This window comes from Coregonus lavaretus, assembly GCF_964263955.1.
Source record: "Coregonus lavaretus genome assembly, chromosome: 5".
Lineage (NCBI taxonomy): Eukaryota > Metazoa > Chordata > Actinopteri > Salmoniformes > Salmonidae > Coregonus > Coregonus lavaretus.
The window spans coordinates 2,740,636-2,746,104 of NC_139992.1; the positions used below are offsets into that span (position 1 = coordinate 2,740,636).

The following is a 5,469-nucleotide window of genomic DNA, read 5'->3' on the forward strand; positions in this document are numbered from 1 at the left end:
AGAGAGAGAGAGGAGAGAGAGAGAGAAGGATAGAGAGAGAGAGAGAAGGATAGAGAGAATGATGGAGATGGATAGAGATACATAGAGAAAGAGAGAGAGAGAGGGAGGGTGGGGAGAGAGGGATTAATAGCAGCTCTGCTAAAAACATTGATTGATTGAAAGGGACTAGATTATACCTGCTGATGGAAACTGTTACAGTAGATTCTAAAGGGACTAGATTATACCTGCTCTGATAATGTAAGCAGTAAACACATCACACACTCTGCTGTTAGTAACATCATGAAGCATCAGCTATCAGAGTAACACACCCAACTAAATGTACCAGTTTGATCACATACAGTGTGTCAGTACAGTGGGCATCTAGCACGTGACATAACAGCAAACAGCATGATGTCCCTGTTCCTGTATCACATATTCACTCTGTCTCCCACTGTGGAAGAGAAAGTGAATATGTCACACGGTCACAGGAAGTGTGTGTTGCTTTCTGTTATGTTGCATGTGTTAGAGAGAGGAGAGAGTGAGAGGCGAGAGAGAGAGCGAGGAGAGAGAGAGAGCGAGAAAGAGAGAGACAGAGACAGAGACAAAGACAGAGAGAGACAGAGAGAGAGAGCTCAAAAACATTGCTCCTGCATTTTTAACAAAAAATATAGATTTATAGTTAGATAAAGTAGGATTTTTTGGCAGGGACATATACAGGATACTACCCTCCACAACATAACCTTCATTCCAAACCAAAACTCCAAACCTACAACCTGATTTTGGACGGAATTACCTGGAAAGCTTTCTACTACCAAGGATTACTATTCCCAAACTATACAGCAAATGCTCTGGCAAACAAAGAGAAACCTGAAAACACCATCCAACCTGGAACTGAGTGAGTAATGTTTAGTATGAAGCTATTTTTCACTTTCAAAAACCAAGAAGAAAAATACATTACAATGATATATTTTACTTTATAAGGACTGAATGCTAAGGCTACCAAGCTTGCTAGTACAAAGAGATACAATTTCAATTAGCACTGACGTGTGAAGTGAGAGGTGTCAAAGCCCTTGAGCCCAACAATGGCAGCAGAGTTGCACAGTCTACCCCAACCAAATGGAGAGGCCTTAGAAGCATTTTTATAAAAATGGGAACATAAGCAACCTTATCTTCCACACAGACCATCCCCTGGCATTGCACAGTGCTATACTAGCACACTACCCCTCTGCAAAAAACACACACATTTCTTTCCACAGGGCCGTGGGGTGAGACAGGGATGCAGTTTAAGCCCCACCCTCTTCAACATATATATCAACGAATTGGCGAGGGCACTAGACCAGTCTGCAGCACCCGGCCTCACCCTACTAGAATCTGTAGTCAAATGTCTACTGTTTGCTGATGATCTGTCACCAACCAAGGAGGGCCTACAGCAGCACCTAGATCTTCTGCACAGATTCTGTCAGACCTGGGCCCTGACAGTAAATCTCAGTAAGACAAAAATAATGGTGTTCCAAAAAAGGTCCAGTTGCCAGGACCACAAATACAAATTCCATCTAGACACCGTTGCCCTAGAGCACACAAAAAACTATACATACCTCGGCCTAAAACATCAGCGCCACAACTAACTTCAACAAAGCTGTGAACGATCTGAGAGACAAGGCAAGAAGGGCCTTCTATGCCATCAAAAGGAACATACAATTTGACATACCAATTAGGATCTGGCTAAAAATACTTGAATCAGTTATAGAACCCATTGCCCTTTATGGTTGTGAGGTCTGGGGTCCGCTCACCAACCAAGAATTCACAAAATGGGACAAACACCAAATTGAGACTCTGCATGCAGAATTCTGCAAAAACATCCTCCATGTACAACGTTAAACACCAAATAATGCATGCAGAGCAGAATTAGGCTAATACCCGCTAATTATCAAAAACCAGAAAAGAGCCATTAAATTCTATAACCACTTAAAAGGAAGCGATTCCCAAACCTTCCATAACAAAGCCATCACCTACAGAGAGATGAACTTGGAGAAGAGTCCCCTAAGTAAGCTGATCCTGGGGCTCTGTTCACAAACACAAACAGACCCCACAGAGCCTCAGGACAACAACAACAACACAATTAGACCCAACCAAATCATGAGAAAACAAAAAGAGAATTACTTGACACATTGGAAAGAACAAACAAAAAAACAGAGCAAACTAGAATGCTATTTGGCCCTAAACAGAGAGTACATAGTGGCAGAATACCTGACCACTGTGACTGACCCAAACTTAAGGAAAGCTTTGACTATGTACAGACTCAGTGAGCATAGCCTTGCTATTGAGAAAGGCCGCCGTAGGTAGACCTGGCTCTCAAGACAGGCTATGTGCACACAGCCCACAAAATGAGGTGGAAACTGAGCTGCACTTCCTAACCTCCTGCCAAATGTATGACCATATTAGAAACACATATTTCCCTCAGATTACAGCGATCGACAAAGAATTTGAAAACAAACCCAATTTTGATAAACTCCCTTATCTACTGGGTGTAAAACCACAGTGTGCAATCACAGCTGCAAGATTTGTGACCTGTTGCCACAAGAAAAGGGCAACCAGTGAAGAACAAACACCATTGTAAATACAACCCATATTTATGTTTATTTATTTTCCCATTTGTACTTTAACTATTTGCACATTGTTACAACACTGTATATATACATAATATGACATTTGAAATGTCTTTATTCTTTTGAAACTTCTGAGTGCCAATAAAGCCCTTAAATTGAAATTGAATTGAGAGAGAGAGAGAGAGACAGACAGAGAGAGAGAAAGAGAAAGGGAGAGAGAGAGGCAGAGAGAGAGAGAGAGCAAAAGAGACAGCGAGGGAGAGAGGAAGAGAGAGAGAGAGAGAGAGAGAGAGAGAGAGAGAGAGAGAGAGAGAGAGAGAGAGAGAGAGGCAGAGAAAGAGAGGCAGAGGAGAGAGGCAGAGAGCGAGAGAGCGAGAGAGAGAGAGAGAGAGAGACAACAGAGACAGAGTAATTGTCTTATAAAATAAATATGAGAAGACAGAGATAGGAAAAAATAAGGATAACAGGGGGACATTCCCTGTACATTCACGGTGTTCGTTCCCTGTACATTCACGGTGTTCGTTCCCTGTACATTCAGGGTATACAGTTGCTTATTTAGTGTTCAGAGGATGCTTCGAAGGGGGAGATGTACACTTTTGTTTTTATCCACATTCACATAATGATAGATGCACTTCAGCATACAAAACACACACAAAGGATGAAGGGATATTATAATTAGCCCTGTAGGGCCAAGCCTATGGAAAGTGCTGACAGCATATTCCACCACATAACAGAGAAACAGGGAGATGGAACACATATTCCGTAAATGATGGTTAGTGACAAATTAATTCCTGTTGGAGTCAAACAGGGAACACAGCCATTTAATGGCCGACTAACTGCTTACCTCATGCTGATGAATAATGTTACACAATGAAACAGATCCCTGAACTTTCACCTTTAGAACACCAAGTACCCATGGTAACTGGCTGAGATGAGCGAGAGACCATTATGAAGCCTCTGAGTCAGAATAATGCTCATTGTGGAACTAAATAGCGTGACGGGGGCGGAGGGGGGGGGGGGGAGGAGGTGAGGAGAGAGGTAAAAACAGGGGAGTGGAGACCAGGGTTTGCCGAGAGGAGAGAGATGGAGGCAGGAGAGTACACAATGAACAGGCAAGCCGTGGCCTATTCGCTCTCCGTGGTCCTGAAATCCATTAACCTCCTGCAGGTGGAAAGCCTACCGCAAACTCTAAGCTATTGCTAAAGCTTTTATTTTGTAATGCGAATAGATTTTTTTTTTACTTTCTTCACTTTTACTTTTCAACAGTGAACTGTGGTTATTTACACAACTTAACTGAAAAAATATGACATGCTCGCCCTAGTCAAACTAAAAACGCATCAAAATATATGACGTCGGGCAAACCGCCTTTAATTCACGATTTTACAGCTAGCTAGCTACCTTATGTATTTTAGTAAATCAATTGAATGTCTAGCTGTTAATTGAAGTTAAAAAAACCTAAACATGTATTTTCTCAATATCAACCCATGACCAAAAATCATCTTCCCTATCAGATGTATTTCATTACTTCGATGCAATGTAATAACATCCACACCTCGCAGATCTTTGAAGTAAACAGAAAAGACTACCGAATTATCAATTTCTCTATAGTGCGGACCTCATTCCAAACACTGCTTCACTACCTCCCAGTGATGGTTCCCTTCTACCGGGGGCGGTGCCTCTTCTCTTCTCTTACCCTCCACTGAAACAACATGCTCCCGACACTCCACCATCATCTTACCGTATCTGCTTGACATCCCAAGATGGTACAACACCGTCATGAAAAACAACGCTCTCCATAGCTTCGGGTGCTTCATTTTAGACAGACCTAAAACCTAAAAGATGTAAGCTTCACGATTCAATTCCGGCCCTTTGGACTCTATTCAAATCCCCATGTTGTTTCACGGAGCTGCGACCAGACCTATATCCCGCTGGATTCACGCCAGGTAACGGAAACCAAACCTTGGCTAAAGTGCAATAACTGTGGGTTTGAGCTAAAGGGGAGGGAAACACACACACACACATATGACACACGGCAATCCAAAACCTGGAAATCCTGGAGCGGATTGGGAGCGGGTATCTCTCAATTCCTCCTTGTGTTAGTCTCTTCCCTCCCGCAATATATCTTTGGTGGGGTCCCGCAATGACGTCACCAAAGGACCCTGTTGATTTTCAAGATGTTTGCAGCGGAAAAGAAAGCACAGTGGGCCAATGGTAGTGAGAGCTGCCTCTGTCTCAGAGATAGAGGAGAACAAGCAAAGACAAGGGTGTGGAACAGAGGATGTTAACAATGCCATTGATTTATGGTCAATGTTGGTTCTTCCATCTGATTCGGATAGAAAATACCCATTTAACCGTTTCTTGAACAGCAGTTTTGGGGGCCACTTTTAGTTTAGGGTTGGTGTAGAAACCTAAGTGTTGCTATGGTGGGTTATTACAGTGGGGGAAAAAAAGTATTTAGTCAGCCACTAATTGTGCAAGTTCTCCAACTTAAAAAGATGATAGAGGCCTGTAATTTTCATCATAGGTACACGTCAACTATGACAGACAAAATGAGAAAAAGAAATTCTGAAAATCACATTATCGGATTTTTTATGAATTTATTTGCAAATTATGGTGGAAAATAAGTATTTGGTCAATAACAAAAATTTCTCAATACTTTGTTATATACCCATTGTTGGCAATGACACAGATGAAACGTTTTCTGTAAGTCTTCACAAGGTTTTCACACACTGTTGCTGGTATTTTGGCCCATTCCACCATGCAGATATCCTCTAGAGCAGTGATGTTTTGGGGCTGTCGCTAGGCAACACGGACTTTCAACTCCCTCCAAAGATTTTCTATGGGGTTGAGATCTGGAGACTGGCTAGGCCACTCCAGGACCTTG

General features: G+C 42.3%; 1 pseudogene across 1 annotated transcript in view; it reads right to left on the reverse strand.

The window, feature by feature from the left end:
• LOC311128784 (receptor-type tyrosine-protein phosphatase-like N) overlaps positions 1-4,399 on the reverse strand; it is a 61,316-nt pseudogene extending 56,917 nt beyond the window's left edge. The window contains exon 1 of the transcript in view: positions 4,279-4,399. The product of the transcript in view is annotated as a receptor-type tyrosine-protein phosphatase-like N (transcript). The remainder of the gene's footprint in view (positions 1-4,278) is intronic.
• Between the last annotated feature and the right edge of the window lie 1,070 nt (positions 4,400-5,469).